Source organism: Pteropus vampyrus, unplaced genomic scaffold, assembly GCF_000151845.1.
Source record: "Pteropus vampyrus isolate Shadow unplaced genomic scaffold, Pvam_2.0 Scaffold36, whole genome shotgun sequence".
Taxonomy (NCBI): domain Eukaryota; kingdom Metazoa; phylum Chordata; class Mammalia; order Chiroptera; family Pteropodidae; genus Pteropus; species Pteropus vampyrus.
Window position 1 is genome coordinate 2,818,012 of NW_011888817.1, and position 22,461 is coordinate 2,840,472.

The 22,461-nt window shown below is 36.4% G+C and overlaps 1 protein-coding gene and 1 non-coding gene across 5 annotated transcripts in view; one reads left to right on the forward strand and one right to left on the reverse strand.

The window, feature by feature from the left end:
* LUZP1 (leucine zipper protein 1) overlaps nucleotides 1-22,461 on the reverse strand; it is a 70,988-nt gene that overhangs the window by 40,068 nt on the left and 8,459 nt on the right. The window lies entirely within an intron of this gene.
* Nucleotides 3,228-3,346, forward strand: LOC111738284. Its single transcript, XR_002779795.1, has one exon. It is a non-coding gene; the product is annotated as a 5S ribosomal RNA (ribosomal RNA).

The following is a 22,461-nucleotide window of genomic DNA, read 5'->3' on the forward strand; positions in this document are numbered from 1 at the left end:
CACCCAAAGTCATGCTTGGGATCTCAAAAGGGAACACTGGATTTAAGCACCACATTACATCTACAGCAGAGATCAACAGCCCAAGTGCATGCCGTAAGGCAGGGGCCTGCCATACACAGGTTCTCTCCCTTCCATGAGCATCTCAGTCAGCAGCTCATCCCTTTCCCCGATTACTGCCCACTACCACTGCCCTGAGGCCCGGCCATAGGGCTGCAGGAGTTAGGGCAGGCAGTACTAAAAGTTAGGAGGAAATTAGCATGCCACCTGACACTTTTCTGGCACAAGTTTAAAACGATTAGTTTAGGTTACAAACACGACTGCAAGATTCCACTATGCTGATGAAACCACTTTTTCTGCAAACTAAAAATAACCTATTTATCAAATAAGGAGCATTCCTGAAATATTTTTGCCCTGTCAGCAACCCAAGTTCCATTTCCTCAAATACTTACTCTAGTCTAGCGTGTTTTATTGGATCCAAGTCTCCCCACATCCCCCAGCTTCTCCACTCCTCACCCTAATCCTGTGAACACAGCAAGAGAACTAACTTCTTTCCTAATTCAAACTTGTAAAGTTTCTTTTCCAATAACAAATCTGTACAAAGCTTTGTGGCTCCCGCCTTGTATAGAGCCTCAACTAGAAGATGGGTTGAGCCGCAGCAAAGACTAACGAAAAGCAAAGAAAAATGAAGGACAAGACAGGGCATGATCAGGAAGTCAGCTAAATGCTTTTCACTCAGGCAGGAATGGCAGAAACCCCACCCACTCAGAAGAATGGCGAATTCGGGTGAATGGTTCCCAGTACGGAGCCAGGTGGTACTTTATCACCTTACAACACAGCCATTAAGCCTGCTCTGCGAACAGATTCATAATCAAAGAGCTCTGAGGACCCTACAAGAATCGTTAGTAGGTTCTAGGTTGAAGTGATTTTTTGAGGGAAACAAACTCCCATAAATTAAGTCAAACAAGTCAATCTTTAAATTGCAGATTTTCTAGATATAAAGAGCTAAGAAAGTGGCTCAAATCATACCACTAGGAAGTAGGAGTTCCAAGGAAGCTGTAAACCCTGTCCTCAGCAGCTCTCCCTCCTCTCAGGCCCTGAGTGAGGCAGCACTTTTCCAAAGATGGAAACTAACTATGGACTTTGAACTTCCTTATAGCCGCTGCTCTTTACAACAGCATCAGGAGATGCCAAAGTACTGTGCCACACTATACAGACCTAACAAAGCATTTCCCATTCTAGAACAGTTACTTAGATACACGTTAATGTACTTCTCACAGATCCAACTCTCGAGTATTCTCTCACTCTTATTTTTAACCTTTTCCTATCTCTTTAAGACAAAAAAACAAAACTGGCTTGTTTATAAAAATGCACACTCTCAGAAACATTGCTCCTGAAGAAAAAAAATTAGCCTGAGACCACCCACAGTGCACTGTGGTAACGTTCCAATGCAGAATCTATTCTGTGTTGTCAGAGCAAACTGCAAGCTGTAGCCATTCCAGGATTCATGAAAGCAAAGATTATCAGAGCTGGAGAGATCCTTGGGGGTTGATTACCCAGTCCAGCCTTTCATTTTAAAGATGGGAGAAATAAGGCCCTAAGAGAGGAAATGGAGGTCTGCAGCAAAGTCGGCCCTAAGACCCAGAGTCCAGACTCCGAAATCAGGCCCCACCCGCACGGTACCTCTTCATAAGGCTGTTTGTGAGAGTGAAGTGGCTAAGGGAAGGGAGAGAGAGAAAGGAAACACATGGCACCGAGCGAAGAGACCAACTCTTTGTGAACTCCCCGCTCCTCCTCTGCTGCTTCGCAGTGTGACTCAAGGCCATACTGCCTTAATTCCAAGAGCTTTTCTCTTAAATTTTACATAATCTTCACTAAAAGCAAGATGTAAACTGCCACGCACACTCTAACAGGGCCTCCCAATCACTGGACAGGCAAAGTCAAAAACAACCAACTACCAAGATAAAATGACTATTAAGAAACCCTTGACCAGAAAGATAACATCCTTTGGGGTAAAGGGACAGATTTTAAAAAGATGACTCAATTGGAGGAGCCCATTGAAGGAAACCACATTACCAGACTTCATGTTCTAGGACCTAGGCCTTGGAGAAACTTGCACTTCTCTGAATCTTGGTTTCTTCAACAGTAAAATGAAAAGTATAGACTTTCATTCACTATAAGGCCCTTTCAAGTTCTAAAAGGCTCAACCTCTTTCCAAGAGGCCCCTGCTATAGGAAGACAGTAGTCGTTAACAGTACCCAAAAGGCAAGGTACAGAAGTCTTAAGCGTGGCCACTGGCCTGGAGATGGGTCCTGACAGATAAGCTTCCTAGCGACTTCCCACAACCTGACAGTGAACATCAGTGGGACCCCATTGAAACTAAACACGGGGCGAACAGGGCATACTTTCTTCAACAATGTGCCCACAGGATCTTGGTGATGACGCCTTTAAGGATCTGGTCTGATCATCTACAGATGGTTTAAATTTGCCAATACTGATTGTTCCCATCCCCTCCCTTGAAATCAAATTAATATTTACTGAGTGTCTACTACTAAATATATTAAATACTTTCTCAATATCCTTATTGTCTATTTGCTTTTTCTTTCATTTAGCATTTTACATGCTGGAGATTTAAAGACCTATGAAAAATATTAAAAACCTTAATCACAAATAAGTAACTAGAATTTCAACTAATAGAAAACTAACAAAAAAATTATTAAGTGTAAGCAAGCTTTTTTAAAACACATCATCCTATACAGCCAATTCAGCAATCTCCTTTCAGAGGCTGCTCCTTCCCAGGGATGCTGCTGATAGCAAGAATGCCAACCAATGTAAGCAAAGAAGACGAAAGTTTCCTTTTCTGCTGTCTGATCAATATTTCTTACTGTGGAGGCTACACTATACCAGAGATTAAAGCTAAGAATTAAATCAAGCAAAAGGAAATGCAAGCTCCAATGTAAATTATGAGAAGTAATGAATCTTAAATAAGCAGGTACTTACTTGCCTGCCCACCCACTAAGCCTGGGATAAATATGATTTCTATCAACAAGATTACAAACAGTAATTTTCAAACCTCAGTATGGATATGGAGTTACTTGTTAAAGTCGTAGATTCCCAGATACCATCCTCAAATACTCTGATTAATTGGATCTGTTAGAGCCCACAGATTTGCATTTGTATTCTGGTAGAGATGGTTCGAACACTATACTACTTTTAAAAATACTGGGGTAGTCTATGGCTATGCCACCCTGAACGTGCCCGATCTCATCTGATCTTGGAAGCTAAGCAGGGTCGGGCCTGGTTAGTACTAGAATGGGAGACCACCTGGGAATACCAGGTGCTGTAGGCATTAAAAAAAAAAAAAAAAATACTGAGATGGGGGGAATTGTTACGTCTCCTGGATACCTAAATGTACATTTTCTAGAGTAGAGTAACCTACAGCATGTGTTCAAAATATGGCACACAGGCTGATTTTTAACTGTACCAAGCCCACTCCTACCGTCTGATAGAGACCTGAGAATTAATATGGACTAATTCCAATCACTTAACAAAGGCAATCCTCCCTTCCACCTCCTGAAGCAACTTCTGAAGTCAGTGCTACCTCCACTCCTCATACCAAGGGCTCCTTTTCTTAGAGAGGCACTCACTGGATTCATTCTGGGCTCTGTTCCTACGGTACCTGTCAGAGAAGTCTTCCATATCATCCTACCTAAAGTGAGATCTTATCTTAAAATAAGTACCCCTACTCTAACTTGCTACTTGCTTCTCCTGTTTTACTTCTCCTCATAGTCTTTAGCCTTACATGAAGCTCACTGTTTCATATTGATTTACACTCTCCTTCACTAGAACATCAGCTCTACAGGATCAGAAGAGAGGCTTTCCCACTATGGTCATTGTACTCCTGGCACCGAGACCAGGACTCGGCATATAGCAGGTGCTCCATACATGTTTATAGATTAATGCAGCACTACTTCATAAGGTTTCTGGTCTTTAATCCCATTCAGTTCACCTACCATACTCACTCACTGTCACTGGACTTTTTCACCCGGAGTGGCAATTATTCCTTTTGACAGTTATATCATTCAGGAAACTGAATCGAGGTGCCAACCCAGAGAGGCACCCTGCCACCTGCCTTTCCATACTCTGTGGTAACGTGAGATTCCCTCCCCGCACCCCCAACTAAACTGCAACAGAGATTTAAAGGTGCATCCCACAGGATGTTTTCAAATGATTTATTCTCCATAGGAATGACTTGGCTTCTACCATGTGAGGAGTCAAATATAATGTTGGCAAACACCAGTGTGAGAGCTGCAAGTTTCAACAAAAGCAGAACAGTGTGTTGGCAGACAAAATCACTTCACTCTCTTCTTTATCAGGTCAGCCAAACACTTTCTGTCAAGACTCAGCTAACTCTTACCACACGCATTTGTCTATTCATTCGCTTATGAATAGTAAGTAATATCTTATAAAGCACATACTGTACTAAGTGCTTTACATACATCACCCTAGTCCCCAAAACAGTCCTTCCTACAAAATTGGTATTATGATCCCCATTTTATAGATGAGGAAATTGAAGCGCTGTGAAGTTCAGCAATTTTCAACTAATAAGTAGTAGGCTGGGATTTGAATTCAGATCTACTTGAGTTTAAATGCTCGCTTTTTTCATTGTTAACGCTTTCACTCCTCAGGCTCCCCGCATCTCACACCCCCTGCACTACGCCTGTCACTCAGAAAACATCTAATAAATGTTTGCTGAATCGGATAGCTAAACAGGATTTTTGTAGAATCTGCCTGGATCACATTCTTCAGTCCAAATATAATTTTAAAAACAAATAAGTTCATTTAACTCCCTCTGAATAATAAAAAATAATGGAAAATATAGCCTTTTTCTGTTTAAAAAAATACTAGGTTTATTCCGAAATGGAACTTGTCAAAACGTAATTCATTACTATAGAAATCTGGATATAAAGCAAGTGAAATCATAAAAGCAGTATTGCTTGGTACACTAAGAAGTGGACACGAAGTAAAATCTGAATTTTAGCTAAATTTCAGTTAAGTTTCAGCTATAAAACAGTGATAAATGCTCTTGCCTCCCTTCCTAACAATGGTACCTTAAAATTCAAATGTGATAATGCCTATAAAAACACTTAATAAACCGTAAAGTGTTATACGAAAATAATTATTAGTGTGATTTGAACCTTGGTGGCTGAATAAAAAAAGCCTGACTTTCAACCTATAAGACCAGCATTACTAAAAGGCACAATGTATGTGAAGCATTATAAGAAGTAAACATCCTAAATTCCTGTTGGTTTATCCTAAAGAAAGAAAGGATGTGGCTTGCCCAATTATTAATCTTTTTATGTCTAAGTCCTATTTCTTCAACTGCACTATTCAATCTCTCGATGGCAGAGAACTGGGATATATATGTCAATATATTGTTTTGTTTTGAGAAGAACTAACAAGACCTCACCACAAGGTATGGGGGTCGGCGAAGGAGATTGGGCTTCTCTATATACAGATATTAATTCCCTCCTTTCATGCTAAGGCACTTACTTGCCCATTCCGAACAGTAGTTGTCAGATCTATAAAACAGGGTGATAAAGAGACTATATAATATAGCACTGGTCCTAATTAATGCCATAAAGTACACCTATCAATGACATTGCTGCAGATGGGTAAGAAATGATACAATCTTTTTAAAGCCAGTAGGGTTTGGTAAGAGCTATTTAGTCAGTCAGTTAAGGAGCTACTGGAATTGTGTGCATGTATATGTTGTTGTATTGCAAATAAGGATCAAGATAAGAAAACCTCACCATCAGGCTCACCATTTTTATTTTTAGCCCTCAAACAAAAATGACCATTGCTCTATCAAAATCAAGATTATAAAGACAATGAGATTTGGGATCTTACCACACACTTTATCAGCATAGCCTAAATTCACAGTTTCAACATTTCCCCCAATCCATCTCTCCACAACAAAATCCTCCAACTACTCAGCATCTACAAAGATACAAATCTCACCCCATCTAACTTTTGTAAAGAAATAAGATCGCTTAATTATTTTCCCTGCTTCACTCATTTTCTGAATCTGTTTCTATATCTATACACAAACCACATGCCAGAATCACAGTCAATTTTACAACTACAAGTGATCGAGGCTGTTAGAATTTCATGCAGTACAAGTGCACACCGTAGACAATAAATATTAGTTGAATAAACAGATTTAGAATAGACGTGACCAAAGCACAAATAAGATTTATGGGAAGTACCCACTACAACTACAGACTAAAGTCTAAATTCCTTAGTCTGTCATCTCAGGCCCTGGCATGCTGGCCATTTTTTCCTTCCCTGGACAGACTGATCTATTCGTTTCCTGAGGAAAAAACCCATGTTACACCTTTGCCCAAATATCTCCTCTGCCTGGAATGACTTCCATCTTATCAAATCTATTCAACGAGCAATTCAATACCATCTCCTCTTCAGTGGAGCTCTCCCACACCACTGCCCATTAACTCTTCCCTTCTTGAGCACCCACTGCCATTTAGCATGTTATACTACTGGGACACATGTATCATTCTCTTATACAGTATACTCACAGACGTACTTTTTGCATTTATACCCTATAACTCCAACTACAATGCAAGCCTCTTTGAAGGTGTAGTATAGACCTGTCATTTCTTTGCATTCCCATAAGTATGTTGTTAATATAAGTTATTCGACAAAGATTTGTTTAAGGAAAAAAGCAAAAGAGGGAAGAAGAGGCGAGTATCCTCAAGATACACCAAGTTAAGAATTAAAATCGAGCCCTTATTAATTACCTGAATCCTTCAGTTATTTTATGGGGTAAAATGTATGTTTCCCAATGGTTTCCTATCACTTAAAGTAAATAAAAATCTTACACGATCTGGTCACTGCCTTCCTCTCGTACCTTCATCGCCTATCATATTCTTCGACCACTCTCTTTATCCCTCCCACCCTCTGTTCCATACACACCGGCCTTCCTGGGTCCTCACCTAGGCCAGCTCATCACTACCTTAGGATCTCTGTGCCTGTAGCTTCCTCTGCGGTACTCAGATCTTCCCATGGCTGCTCCCTCCTTGTAATTCAAATCACAATGCAAATGTCACCTACTTAGAAATGCCTTCCCTGACAATCCTAGTTAAAGCTGCACTCTCCTCCTCCCATTACTCCCTATGTACCAAATTGTTTTATTTTCCTTTATTTCTATCTGAAATTATTCTGTTGACATTTTTACTCCTTGTCTCTCCTAACTATGTAACTATGTATGTAAGCACCATGAAGGCAAGAATTTGTCAGTCTTGTTCACAACTGTATCCCAGTGCCTAGAACATTACCTGGCATGCAGAAGACAGTCAATAAATATGAACCAAAAAAAAAAAAAAAAAAGTGAGTTTTTCTCTCAGCTAATATTACAATTCTCAGGAACATGAACATTGTTTTCTACTTCATCTCTCATGACATCTAACAGACTAAATGTACTGTAATCAGTCAATAAATGCTCAATTATAGACTTTTCTGGTATACTCTTCCACTTACATCTTTAATTATGCCAAAAAAAATCAATAAGTACCTACTATAAGCCAGGCACTAGGCTAGGCGTCATTCTTATTTCTTACTTTTCAATTTACTGTGTTCATCATTGATATTCTGAAAGGTCCAACACTTGATCATAAATTTAAAAAACCTTGAACCCGCTTTCCCCATAGTCAGATGACTTCATTTTATTGACCTATGAAATGCAACTAATTGCAGCTACCTCCGGGGCACCATACAAACTCAGTAGTTATTTTCCATGTCAGAGACACAGAGAGCACTTCATTATTCAATTATATGTCCATTTCTCATCTATTATTGTCCTTTAAGAGACTATACCACAAAAAATTATAAAAGACATTCTTGAGAAATCTTGAGACACTGAAAATGGACCAATATATATTAGAAACACAATTTTTAAAGGTGTGGTAATGGCATGGTGGTTATGTAGTAGAGGGTCCTTATTCTACGGGTTACACATCTGCAGGTTACCAAACAGTTAAGAAAAAATGGATACATACAGCCATACATATTTATAGCTATATAAGTATAAGACAAACAGTTAACAATTATTGAATCCAGGTGAAAAGCATGGATATTTATTTATTAGACTACTGTATTAGCTTTTCTGTAAGTTTGAAATTTTTCATAATACGTTGATGGGGGAAAATGTTTCTCTTAAAATAATATGTGCATTTCTCTCTGCTGTAACTACTTGGTTGGTATGCAATACAAGCTTTAACATATAATTAAACAAAAACTGATCTTGAGATTATTATAGGATCCACAAACCGAACCACTAGAACACAAGAAATATAAACAAAAGAGGTAATGAACAGGAAAAACTACCCAAAGCCAAGACAACTTCCAGTCCAGACTAGGCAAGGTCCCCTCTTCTTAGCAGTTTTGTGCTCAATAGAGGAAGATACCATTATTTTGGAACCCTGCTTCTAGAAACCAGCTGTTCAGGACAACACATGCAGACTCAATCTTTCAGCCTCACCCACCCAGGGAAAGAATCTATGATGAGAAACTAAACCACAGAATCGGTGACATTCTACATGAATAGGGCTCCTGAGTATTTTGAAAATACAATTTGGTTTTTATTGCTGTTTTACTTAAGCAGATGTTGAGAACTATAATCACAACCACCGAAGTAATAACTGATTCAAGCAAGGATGACTGGTGGATGCTAAAACCATTTGGTAGAACAGGATATTCACACTGTCTCAAAGTCACCCCACGGATTACTTACGAAGGGCAGTAGGTACCTTTACAATGAAGAGATCAAACTTACCATCAACAATAAGACAGACTAACATTATGTGCCTCCTAATGTGACACAGTATCATTTATGTAATCTCATACATCTAAGCATGAGAAAACAATCAGACAAATCCAATTTATGAGACATTTTAACTGATCTGGACTCTTCAAAAGAAAGTGTTATTAAAGACACCAAAATAAAAGCTAAAGTGGAGCTTTTCTAAATCAGTGGTCTTTAAAGTTTTATTAGAGTACAGCCATATCCATTCATTTACATATTGTCTATGGCTGCTTTTCTTCCAAGAGACAGTATAGCCCACAAAGCCAAAAATATTTACTATCTGGTCCTTTACAGAAATTTACCAACCCCAGCTCTATAGATTAAAAGAGACACGACAACCAAATGTAACAAGAAATCCTTAAAGTGGATTTTGAAGGGGAGAAGAAGCTATAAAGAACATTTACAGAACAAGTGGGATATTAAATATGAATATTAGACACTGAATCAATGTTGAATGTGGAAGTATTTAGGGGTTACAGGTCATGAGGTATACAACTTGCTTCCAAATGTTTCAGGAAAAAAGACAAATAGAAAAAGCAAATGTGACAAACTATCAACGATTGTGAATATGGGTCAGCGGTTCTCAAACTTTTTGATCTCAGAACTCCTTTACACTCTTAAAATTACCAAAGACCCAAAAGGCTTTGGTTTACATGAGTTATATCTATCTATATTTGCCATACAAGAAATTGAAACACATTTTTAAAACACATATTGGTTTTAAAATAATAAGCTCATTATGTTAACATAAATAATATATTTTTTATGAAAGTAACTATAGTTTCCAAAAACAAAAACCTTAATGAGAAGAGTGACATTGGTTTTACACTCTTGCAAATGTTTTAACATCTGTTGAGGCACATGTGCTTCTGCGTTCAAGCATTATAATATGGTATTCTGTTTGAAGTATATGAAGAAAATGCAACTTCACACAATATGTACTTGAAAAAGAAGTATTTTAATAGCCTTTTAAGACGATTAGAGATATTATCCTTTGACATTACACTATAACTTGACAAGTGGCAGTTTCTTACAGGTTAGTTGCAGTATGGAATCTGAAGTCAATATACATGAACTTTTCATACTCTGTTTCATTAAAAAACCATTGGTCTACCTTGCCCTTTGAATGGATCTTTTACCCAAGCATGATTTTATAAAATCATGCATTGATCATTTGGAAAATATCAGTTCACTAAGCTGACAGACATGCAGATCTTCTAAAATGTTGACACATTTCACTGTCCAATATCAAAAAATCACTTTAGTTATTATCACCACCAATCTCATCAAAAAAGGGTTAAGTATTGGGAAGCTGCCAAACTCAGTAGTAGATAAAAGTACTTGTTACTGTTCTGTTGCCCTTGTTTTTTGTTCCTGTTTTCATCATCTACTCTTTTTCTGACTTTTGTGGCTTAGCATTTTATATGGTTCCATTTTTCTCTTTCTTAGTATAGCCATTAAATTTTTTTTTTTAGTGGTAAATTGTGGTTCTCTGTATCCACAACTGTAAAAACTTTCCAACTATTTTGAAGAGCAAGAAAAAAACGCCTTCCCCAATATTAATGAATACATGGCACAGCAATGCTCTTTGAAAAACAAAGAACAGCTGTCAGGCATTATTAATCTATGAAGGCCCAATACAAAAACTCAACTCCCTGCAGTTCATTCAAGAATCCATTTAACAAGAAACCACTGCCAACAAAACAAATACAGAACCACGGTGCCTTGTTTTGGGCTAAATGTATTTTGGAATTAAGAATTTTTTAGATTTTATAAAATCTAAAAAGGTAATATAATAGGAACTAAGGCAGTACCCAGTAGGCAAACACATTAATATTTCTATAGTTCAATATATGAATAATCATACTAAGTAGGATAAGATTATAAATAGCCTCACTTTAGTTCAGGTCAGGTTTTGCTATGAAGTGAATTACGTTTTTCATTTTTAAGTGTTTTTTGGTTTTTGAAATAGCATATAAAGAACTGTGGACTCTTTGAGAATATGCTATACTCCCATTTAAATCATTTAATCAGCCTACACTAGTATATACTTATGGGATAGGGTTTATCTTTAGAGATTTTTCAGGAGAATTTTATTTGCAATTACAATGTAGTTGCATATTCCATTGAAGGTTTGGAAAAACCATATTATTAGAAACGGGTGGTTAGGAATAGGCACAGTGCCAATATAAATCATTTTTATCAGGAGTCAAAGTGACCAGAGAGAACCTGGGTCAGACAGCGTAACACCAATGTTGTTGGTTTGGAACTGTTACAATAAATCATAGGTAGCTAATTCAAGACTTTAGAGCCACAGTCCTTGAGGGAAGGGAAGATAATTAAAAATTAAAACTATGCATCAATTTATATCTAAAATATATAAGAAGTATATCTTTCTACTTGATGCCACAAATTAATTAGGGATCAGAATTTAGAGGCAAATTTTTGTAACCCTTAGCAAAAACACTGGCAAATTCCTGATACTACACCTTAACCAGAGTCTAATTTAGTAATCCAAGACAAAGTGATATACTGGAAATAGCAGTAGACTGAGAATCCAGAAGACCTCACTTCTCATCTCAATTTTGCCACTATTTATACAGCCTCAGCCAAGAACATAGTAAATACCCACCAGATGGGATGTTAAATAAATGAACCTAACTTTTTCATGCCTAATTCATCATTTGTAATAAAAGACCTGGATTAAAAGATTTTTAAAAGTGTCTTTTAGGTATAAATTCTTTCATAAAAATTCAAGTTCATTCATATGACTGGTTAAAAGTAATTATGACGAGTTTTAAAGAGAGGATTCTTGACTGAACAGGGTGGGAAAAAGTTTTCCAGCAAAGGTAATAGCGGCATACACACGAGTTCTGTGTTAAGAACAAAATGAGATGGAGTTATTACCAGACCTATAATGCATGTGCCCCCAAGGACCTTATCAACTCATACAACTTCAGTGGTGACCTTAGAGATTATCTAGTCCAAATCACTTTATAGATGAGAAAACTGAGACCCTGAAAAATTACATGGTCATACTATCTGGTTGTAGTAACGCTAAGACTAAAACCCATATTTCCCCGGTCCCCAGTCAGATGCTCACTACCTTTCCTATAACTCAAGGCTTCCAGAACTGCATAACCTCAGTGCTTCCTACAGTACGGTCATCCTCACTTCAACGCTCTTTCAGAACCTCTAGTTCTACTACATCATACATAGGTATGGGGTGAGTAATCAATTCCCGGCAAATAGATCCAAAAAGTCAGAGAAAACATTTACAAGTCATATATCTGACAAGAGATTAGTATCCAAAATATACAGAGAACTCTTATAATTCAACAATAAAAAGGCAAATTACCAATTAAAAAATGGGCAAAAGATTTGCATAGTCATTTCTCTCAAGGTATGCAAATGGTAAATAAGCATGTTTGAAAAGACGTTCCAACATCATTACTCATTAAGGAAATGCAAATCAAGACCACAATGAGATACCACTTCACACCCACTAGTATCAATGAGGATGAGGAGAAACTGAAACCTTCATCCATTGCTGGTGGAAATACAAAATGGTACAGTTGCTATGAAAAAAAGTTTAGTTGTTCCTCAAAAAGTTAAAAAGAGTTAACATATGACCCATCAATTCCATTCCAGATATATACCCAAGAGAAATTAAAATGTCCACACAAAAACTTGTACAGCAATCTTTACTTGTAATAGCCAAAAAGTGGAAACAACTCAAATGTCTATCCACTGATGAAAAGATAAACAAAGGGTGGTATGTAAGGTGGTATGCTCATATAATGGGATGTTATTCAACCCTAAAAATGAATGAACCTTGAAAACACCGTTGTAAATGAATGAAGCCAGACACAAAAGTCTACATACTGTATGATTCCATTTATGTGAAATGTCCAGAACAGGCAAATCCATAGAGACAGAAAGCAGATTACGGTTGCCAGGGACTGGAGGTAAGGGAGGATGGAAAGTGACTGCTAATGGGTATGAGGTTTCTCCTTGGAGTGATGAAAATGCTCTGAAATTAGTGATGATGGTCACACGACCCTGTGAATATGCTTTAAAAAAAAACAATGAACTGTATACCCTAAAATGATAAATTTTATGGGATATGAATTACATGAATATACATTTGTTTTATTTTAAAACACACAGACACACAAAAGTGAACTTCCCACACATGCCCTTTCACATTAGAAAAATACCAACACAAGGTTAATGCATTAAAGCCTCAATTCAATATTTACTGAGTAAGGCATTTGCTATTAGTGGGAATACAGAGATAAATACTCTGTTCTTATGATATCCATAGTCTATTATAAGTAGACTAAGGTAAGTAAATGATTATAACACAGTGTGATAAGTGCCAACCACAAAAAATATAAAGTACAGAAAGAGTTGATTTATTATAGAGCCAGGAAAGTTTCATAGAAGAGAAGATGTCTAAACTAGACTTTAAAGAATTAACAGAAGATCTCTCCAGACAGCTAATGGAAGCAAAAATGTCATATAACTACATGCTAAGTGTCACGATGGAATTTAAAAGTGTGAAAAATCATTTCTCTGGAGTAATCTAAAAGAACTTCATAGTGAAATTTAAGTTGATCTTTAAGAATGAGTAGAGTATGATTACGTATAAACAAATAAGGACTGGACTTTGAGATAAACTGAGGAAATAATGAATCATGGGCAGAATATAATTAGAAATGCACATATTTAGCTAAGCACAGCAAGAGTAACCCAAAAAGACTTTAAGTAGCAATGACTGGTGTTGGTGTGACTTGCGTAGCATTTTGTTTCTTCCAAAGAAATCCTGCCTACAGTACTTCAGTTGCTTCACTTGTTTTATTTTTATTTTTGTACATACTAAATCTACATTCCAGACTATCTATCTACCTACTTATCTTTCTTCCTTTCTATTCATCTACCTACTTATCTATCTATTCTCATTTAATCTTCACAACAAACCTGAGCTAAGTAGTAATGTACTAATTTTAATGAGGAACTCAACTTCAAAAGTTTACAGAAAAATACGGCTCACAATTGTAATATCTATCTATGCATTCTGTTCAGTGTCAGAAATTCAAACTCAATTAATCCTTAAAACAACCCTAGGTATTAGAATTAGGTATTATTAGTTCTTTTATTTGTAGATGAGAAAACTGAGATTCAGGGGGGTTAAGCAATTTGCCCAAAGTCACAATGGTGATAAAAGGCAGAATTGGGAATTAAATCCAGGTATGCCTGATCCTAAAGCTCTCTTCCACGAGATATATTGCTTCATCTATCCCTAATCATTATTCAGTCCAATTCGATATGCGTCCATTTTTACACTCTGCATTTCCAGTGACTAGTGGTAGTAGTCTCTTGCATAAATAGGCACAGTATACATTTGCTGAAGACATTCTCTACAGACTAGACCTAAAAGAAGGCTAACAGCCAAAAAAATTCCTACCCAAGAGAAACCCCAACAAACGGCGATTTCTCTTTTTCAGGTTTTTCCAAGAGGGAGGGAAGAGCCTCCAATGCTACAGCAGACTAGCCTGAGAGACAGACACGAAGAAATCTTTTCATCAAAGAGATGGAAAGGACAAATCTGACCAAGATCTGGTTATAGCAATGCAGAGATCATGCAGTACATACTGCAGCAAAATCAGATGCTGACAGCTGAGAGATATCAAGCCACGAAGGTCATTAAAAAAACAAAAAGCCAGAAGTACTTAAATCTTAAAAATGCCTCTAAACAACTGCAGGAAACTGACATTGGACAAAAGAGTGGAATTCAGTTAAAGCAGTTCAAGAGTTAAATCCGTGAAAACTCACATGACAGCAACAGCTCATGCTGGTAGCTCACATCTCACATTTTACCTTTTTTTCTACATAGAAAAGGTAAGCTGTTTTCTCAGTTCCCAGCGAATCTGATACCCTTCAAATGCTGGTTCTCAGCTTGCTAGATGGCTAGACTAGGACCTAGGAATTACATAGCAACATCCTCCCCACCTCCCCTCTAACAGCAGGAAGAAAATCAAGGACCAGAAGACCTGAGTATTTGGGAGTGATCTCCCTTCTCGTTCCAAACACCACAAATCTGTTCTACTCATACAAGAGGTGACTGTTAGGACATTCATCCCAAACCATTTTTTTAAATTTCAGACTAGGATTAAATAATCCATTAAATTTTATTCCAGTAAATTTTGTCCTGGTGTCCTTTGACAAGTTCATTTATGGATTTCTCATCTGTAAAATGGAACTAAATATACTGGACTCTGTCTAGACTCCACCTCTCTCATAGGAATGTTATTTGAAGAAAATGTTAAAGTTCTTGGAAAAGTCAAAAGCATAATATAATAACAACAGCTAACATTTATGGTACATTTACTTCATGTCATTCTAAGTCCTTTGCATGAACTCATTTATTTCTCACAATACTATCAGGCAGATACTATTAATCTCACTTTTCAAATGAGTAAACTGAGGCACAAAGAGGTAGAGTTCTTTTCCTAAGTTTACATAAATATTATATAGTACAACTGGAATTCAAATCCAGACCATACTAGTCAATAAATATAAATTACTAAACTAATATACTGCAAAGTATAAGGAAAATTACGTTAGAATATTACAGCACCTGGCTTAAGGAAGCAAACAATAAGCTAGTCAAATATTTGAATTCTACTTTGTTCCCACCACCATATATACCATCATTCGTATGTATTCTGAGATTAACATGTAACAGATAAATTTATGTGGGGAACAGAGGTTCTGAAATCATATAGGTCTGTCGTTTAATAGCAGTAAGGGCAAGTTACTTAGTTGTGTCTCACTGTCCTTGTTTGTAAAACAGAGTTTAAACCTACCATATAGAATTATTTAAGGACTAAATGCATTATCAACTAATCAAGTGCTAAGCAAATATTATCAGCTGTAATTGTTAATATTATTTCACTCGGCCATTTTATCTACTTTCCATGTAAACAAACACCTAAAGAATTTTTGCCTCAAAGCTGCCATAGAATCTTGAAATGGGCATATATACTAGATTTCACATTTCAGCATCTCCACACTTTGATAACACTTTCTAGTAAATTCATAATCCACATAACATTGCTGCTGACACGAGCATCTCTTCTACCATTTTTAATTTGTAGCTACGCTGTATTTCTTACATGTCAAATAACACTGCAAACTCTTAAATTGTCACATTTCTGATTAATTGGTAAACTGACTTTGGGAGTCACTGTGTGTGGCTTTTTATAAAAACACCTCAAATTAAAACGGTAGAATCTTCTTAAAAATTCTTTACTCCACCTTCTCATTTGACAAATCTAAAACCCAAAGAGTAAAGTGACTTGTTCAAGTTTATACTGCTAGATAAGGACAAAGACCAAACCAGAACCTCCAGACTCAGTCCAAAGCTCTTTATCATCTCTCTGGGCTGAATAAATTCCATTTCCTCTTAAGGAAGGAGATAAACATGTAAGGACAGAGAATGACTCAAATCTCTAAGGATAAAAAAAATTTCAGGATGCAAGGCTTCAACGATCATTTAACATAGCAAAACAAAACAAAACAAAGTGGCATTACTCAGTATTATTTCCTCCTCGAAAAAATCATGTCGACTCAAAAATCTACTCTACTATATTTGTATTAGCCTAACCCACATTTGCTCATGCTAGTCCTTCCCAACTACCTCTGCAACTTTCTGAAACTGTCTTAGAAAATTCAGGTCAAAATCCTAACAAATCCCAGAGAACTGTCATAGTGCAGTGTTATTATACCAAATACTCCTAAAAAAATAAATAAATAAATAAGCAGGGCTTAAAAATTCTATTGTACTGAGATTTTCAGAGTATTTATTTTGCTGTGATAGAATCTGAACTTTTTTTTTTCCAGAAATAGTTTTCCATGAAAATCATACTAAAATGAGAGAGAAAACATAAAAATGTTCTCATCAAGGCCACTGATATTCATTATACTTTCCCAAGTTTTTTGGAGTATTTCAAATCTCACATGCATTTACAAAAGAACTCAATTCATATCACTCTTTCCAAAAGTCTTCTCTAAAACAGACATGTCTGGTTTTATATATTACAGTATTTAACCTGAGTCAAGACCAGAAGTGGGCAATCCATCTTACACAGAAGCCACAGCAGGATCAAGGAGAGAGGAAGAGAGAGAACAGGAAGACTGACAAGTCAAATCAATTATTTACTTAAAAGTCCACATGGTACAGAGCACACTAAAGATGCACAGGGCCAACTTGCTCCAACTCTTCACTACTAGTCAGTACAGGCCACAAGATGAACACCAGAGTCCAACAACCAGCCAAGTCCCAGGCAAAGTGGCCTTAGCAGGCTATATAAGGCCAAAAACATATTTTTAATGCCTAGCCAAAGAACAGAAGCTCAATGAAGAAGATGATCAACAGTTTGATTGCAAAAAGATTAAGGAAGAAAAAGCCTATGAAAATGCCTGCATACACAGGTACTGGATCTTTAGAAAGGGGATTTACAGTAAAGTATTGAAGACAGAAACAAGACAGGAAAGGGTGTTAAAGAGTGAGTATAAAAGAAAAAACTGCATACGGAATGCTCTTTTTTTAAAAAAATGAAAGTAAAAGGGAAAAAAGGATGGCAAAAACTCTGATAGAAAGAGGGATTTTATTATTTATTTGTTTAAGGACAGAAAAGACTGCAGTGTATTTATAATCTGAAAGACTCAATGAAGAGTGAAGTAAAGATGCAAGGAAGAAAGACAATAATCAATAATAGTGAGGAACTAGACAAAGTGGACACTAGAGGATGAGACAGAGAAGAAAAGTGATCCATATGGATCCTGAAAGTCTCCAGACAAATGTAATGAAAATGGAGAGAGCAGATGGTAAAGACTTTGAAAAATCAGAAGACATGCAAAAATGGCAAAATAATGGTCTGAGAGCCATGGTGATTGTTCCCTGCTTTCCTAGAAGTCAAAGTATTCAACCAGCAAAAACAGGAATAATAGTATTCATTAGAAAAAAGGTCTTGTTTTCAGCTACGAGTGAAGAAACGGAGGAAATGTTGGGAGAAAAGATTAAGAACCTAGGTCTTCGCTTGCATTTGTGTGCAGGTCCTATCAGACCCAGTAGAAGCAGTCAGTAAAGGAACATCAGGAATGAGGTGGAGAGAGGTGGGGCTGAGCTTTATTATGGAGGTGATGGCAGTAGATAGAACTTTGAAGCAACGGCAAGCAATAAAGAATTTAATGGCTGCAGATGATGGGGGGAATGAAGAGAGGCACACACCAAAAAAGTGCTAGGTATCACTTGAAATTGAGTCTATAGCTCTGAACTACATTTTCAAGTGGAATCATCTTCAAATTCCAGAAGCTGGATCCTGAAACTTCCTTTAATTTCATTTGCCAAGACTGGCAATCTGTTGAACTGTGTCAACAGTTTGTTTTCTAAATTGGACCTTTATTTTTAAAAAGGATTTGCTCAGCGCCTTACAAAAGGATATGAGATATATTATCCAAAAGATAAGTGAATGTCATTGACTAGAACTAGGGCTACAGATCAGAGTTGGTCTTTTAAGCTCCACCCACAAGAAAACGGGATAGAAAAGGATAGATGACATCCATTAGCATTTGAGTAGCACTTCACTGGTTTTAATCATTGTCTAATCAGTTATCTCAACTGACTCACTCTATTCTTCTTCATATGATGTCTAATCCATGGACAGCAGTACTAAGAACATAGGCTTTGTGTCAGTGATCTAGAATCTCATTCTACCAGTCCCCAGGGACATTTCTTAAACTCCTCTGAGCTTCAGTTTCCTCATCCGTAAAGTAGGAACAGTAGTACCTATTTCATGAGGTAGTTGTAAAGATTAAAGGGTTAATACACAGCAGGTACCTGCTGCTACACAGTAGATGCTAGAGAAATGGTAGATAATATACTCAACTGTAACATGCTACGATGAAAGAAATTGGAAGACTATTTAAACAAATAATCATTATGAATTAAACCATTCAAGGTGAACCAGTTTATTGCTACACTGCTATTAATATACATAGGATAAATGCTGTTAAAAAAAAATCCTAAAGTAACAAATACATTCCAAAAATTCCTCTGCACTTAGATAATTAGATACCACCTAATGATGATACTATTTATTAGGCTTATAATTTCCATAATTAAGAATTTATACAATGTTTAGTGGTCTGGAATGTATTGTTTTTTTTTCCCCAAATGAGTACTTCCAAAATAAAAGAAATTTTAACTTCCAATTCAATCCCAGGGCAATTTTAGAGACTTTCAACATATCTCAAATAAAGAGTTGTAAAAGCACATGGATATAAAGTAAAGTAGTTAACAGAGAATTTGAGGCAAAAGGCTGTCTTGCTCTTTCTCGACTTCAGTTAACTAATATCGCAAATGTTCCTCAGTTTTACCAATCTTATAATCTTAGAGTTATCTCTACTTTCTTTCTCCACATCATCAAGTTCTATCTCTTCTTCAAAACTTCATACACACACACGCACGCGCGCGCGTGTGTGCGTGTGTGCGTGTGCGTGTGTGTGTGTGTGTGTGTGTGTGTCCCTGCCCCCATTCTCTAATTCAGGTCCCTAAAGTGTTCACACTTAAATTCTTCAAAACTCTTTAACTGGACTCCTTAGCAATAACCTACATAAAACCCTCTGATTAATCAGTCGATAATTCCAAGGTTATCAAGTCACTGCCCTACTTATAAACCTTCAATGGTTCCCAAATGTTGGCAAGATCAAGCCCAAATTCCTCAGCATAACTTCCAAGACTGTTCATAGCCTGACTGACCATTACTTCACTAATCTTATCTCCTCCCAGCCCATAATCTAATCTAAACTCTATTACTGGATCACACAGCATTCTCAGGTTCAATCAATAATACAAGTTTACTCCAATCTCAGTATCTTTGCTCTTGCTTTGGCCTGGCCTGGAAAACCATCCCCTTCTCCTTTTCTGCCTATTCAAATCCTATCCATCATCTTACTGCAAAGCTCTAGTCTAACTGCCTTTGTGAAGCCCTCACAGACCACGTCAGCCCAGACTGATTTCAGTAAACTATAACCTGTCATTTTGACATAAGTTAGTAGCATAACAACAGTCCTAGAGCAGTCGCCACTGTACCATAGATTCACCAATGAACACTGAAGTAAATTTTTCATAAGGCTAAATTATTCAATATAAAAAAGCTTCCTTTCATCTGAGATGCCTTTTGCTTATGTTTTAAAATGTTCCATATTTTATAAAATGGTAGGTGATATTAGATGAGATTGTTTTTCACTTTCATTTCTTTACTTAGAAAACAGCTCTTTTGAAATATGATTGGTTTGTGAAACCCAAGTCTGAAACCACTAGTCTACATCCCCCATTTTGGCACTTACATATGGTCCAATACTGTTGTGAAACTGTTTCAAAAACAAGGTATCTCCCCAATTAGAATTTTAAATTCCTGAAGAATAGGGCTATATATTTTACTTCTTTTTTTTTTTTCCTCCAAATTAGATCTGGGTTAAATATAAAACAAGTACTATAAACTGAGTAGAACTAACAAAATTTTTGGCTTTTAAATTTGTTGTAAAACTGACCAAAAATGTAACTGAAGTCAGTGTTCCTTGTCTCCTCTCCACTTCTCTTCCCTAAAGATTCTTTGCACATGTCTGGATTCGACCACTTAATCAAGAGCCACCAATCTCCCAATATTTTTGCTAGAATCCCACTCCTCTTGCCACTCTATGATCTGAAATGTTATCGCTCAGTTATCTTATTATTTCTCCATGCTCCATTAACTGCTTCACTATCCACCCATCTATTTTCCACCATAGTTCTTTAAGACGCTGATAATCTCTTTCAAATCGCAGTGGGATCTAGTCTTAAAACAGAAGTCTAACGCAATCACCAGTCAAGCTCCTACAAAAAATACTTTAGCATTATGTTTGAAAAGTATATAATTTTATCAAATTATATTAAGAATATCCCATATTGCACTCCAGTACAGCTAGAAAGTGGTAGAAAGCATAAAAACTGATACTCCTGATATAGAGCTACCAGGAACAGTACTTTGTTACACAAACAGCCTAACAACATTTGTACTGTCTTCTGTGTTCAACCAACTTCTGTTTACTCTGTAAGTCTTCCATTTTAAAAACATTTAATACATTTTTAAGTTTATCAAGATGGGAAAATGGCATTCTCCTAAGAAACATAAGCCAATGTTGACCTCATTTACTTACAGAATAATGATCTTAAAGGCACACAGTTCATAAAATCATCAAGTGTTCTGGTTTGAACAATGTAATTTTCCAAGCAAGCTCAGGAGTCAAATCCTAGCTTGGTGTTAACCAGTTGTGTTGACTTTGAGTATCCTCATCTCATATCTTAAGGACTTTCTATCTATTAAATGAGGATAATAATAGTATCTACCCCAAAGGGTTATTAAGAGGGAAATAAAGACATAAAAAGCACTTAAGTACAGTAACTGGCATTTAGTCAATAAATGTTAGGTTTCATTATTAGTCCTCAATGACTAAGAATTCTTAGAAAATGTTCAATTATGAGACTTAAATGAGCTGCTTATTTGATATTAGATACAAATAATTTAGATGGCCTAAATCAGATAAATACTCCCAGGTAATTAGGAAGACAGCACATTTGTGATAAAGCTGATTCAGGACTTAAAGAGCCAACAATTAACATCATTTATCTTGCTCAGAATTTAACTTTTCCAGTTAACTTGAAACTGGATAAAACTAGAGATTTATTTATGTTTAGTAACAGGAAAATGCTGTCAGACCAATGGTGGGTAATACCATTTTTCAATCTGAACTCTTCAGCCTCTGCAGAAAACCTATACAAATAATGCCCTGGTAAGAGGGTCAGAAAAATACATTTCACCTTTTAATAATTAATTTCAAACCTGTTCCTATACAGATTTGCCTCTCAGCAGACTAAAAATGTTTCGTTTTTTCTTTTAAAAAAAAAAAAAAAACTTTCCTTCTGAGGCAAAAAAGGCTAATTTTTAAAAGGATCTAAATAAAATCATGTTGGCATTAATACAAGATAATGCTTTCATTAGAGAGAAATTTAACTCAATCATAATACAAGTTAAACAAGTTATTTTCAAGTAATAATCTTTATAGAGATTCAAAACAAGTGTTGTTACTCAAGTCATTTTGGGAAGCAAGACTCCCTTCCAAAAAAAAGGCTCTAACCCTTTCTGAAACTCCATGTGTAGAGTTCTAAAAGACACACACACAAAAAAATCCTAATCCCCTCCACCTTTTAGAATTACGTCTCATTTATGACCAAAAACAATGCTGATACTCGCTTCATTCACCAGACTTGCTTATCTCCAAAAGTTAATATAACTTTCCAAAATGAAGACTTATGAAGACTAAGAATGTGCAATGTGCTCTAGAGACAAATTCAAGGGAAGTATACTACAAATATTTCACAGTTTGGAAATCTCTTAAAATTAATACATAACTTCTTCCCAATTTGGAAACCTATAATACTTATTTTTAAAAAGACCTTACAGACATCCCTCAGA